A 1,113-nucleotide genomic window follows, 5' to 3' on the forward strand; every position below is an offset into this window, starting at 1 on the left:
AGAAACAAGCATATCCCTGAATTTTTCAGAGTTTCATACAGAATGTGTGATTTTTGGAGGAACCACAGTGGGTCAGCTGATCCAACCTCTCTGCTCAAGCAGGTCCATCCCAGTGCGCACAGCACAGGATTGCATCCAAGTGGTTCTGGAACATCTCCAGTGGGGGAAACTCCACAACCTCTCTGGCCAGTCTGTCCCAGTGTGGGGTCACCCCCTCTGTAAAGAAGTTCTTCCTCATGTTTAGGTGGAATTTCTTGTGAACCAGTTTTTGCCCTTACTTTTAATTCTAAAGCCAGAAGAAAATTATTTTTGAGTATTTTCTAATAGTCAAGTGCAAACATATGATTCTTCCTCCCCCCAGCTTTTATATGCTATGCTTAAAGAATAAGTACCAGGAGCTAAAAGTCAAACATTAATAGGGCAGGTGGGTGAGGTGGATTAACAAAGTTTCATGTCCTGGTATTACTTAGATTTGTACTACATCCTTTCAGTAATGGAATGTCTTACTCAATCAATCAAAGATTTAAGAGCTTATGGGGTTTTGGGTTTATTTTAATGGAAAAATAACCCACAGGGACTGAAAATATCCCATTTTGAGCACAGTAGTGGACCAGATCTGCAGTTAAGATTGAGAAAATAAGAAATTTGGAAGAAAAGCAGAACAGCAAAATTAATTTGGAATTTCCTGTTTAGTAGATAGCTTTCAAACTGGGAAATTCTCTCATGAAAATTTTCCTCAAATTCCAAACATAGGTTTCTTTGATCTGAAGATTGAGGTTATACTTTGTGACTGCATTTTTAAAACTCTAGTGACAATTTTTTAAAACGGGGTATAACTCATTCTCTGCTGTCATTTCCATTTGCTGCCTCTTAAGATCTGTATCTTTGTCCTAAAGAAAACAGCATCATTAATGCACGTTCTGATGTTACTTTTATTCAGATGATGCTAAAGTGACCTAAAGGAGAGAAATCTCCATGTTCTAGCCAAGTATTAGAATGAAGCATAGCATTCTTTTTAATGCACGTCTATTGTTACAACACATGGAATCAAAGCAGGCTCAAATACATAAATTAGCTGAGATTTATGTTAGCAAATAAAGCTTTTTCAATCAT

This window comes from Geospiza fortis, unplaced genomic scaffold (genome assembly GCF_000277835.1).
Source record: "Geospiza fortis unplaced genomic scaffold, GeoFor_1.0 scaffold443, whole genome shotgun sequence".
NCBI classification, from domain to species: domain Eukaryota; kingdom Metazoa; phylum Chordata; class Aves; order Passeriformes; family Thraupidae; genus Geospiza; species Geospiza fortis.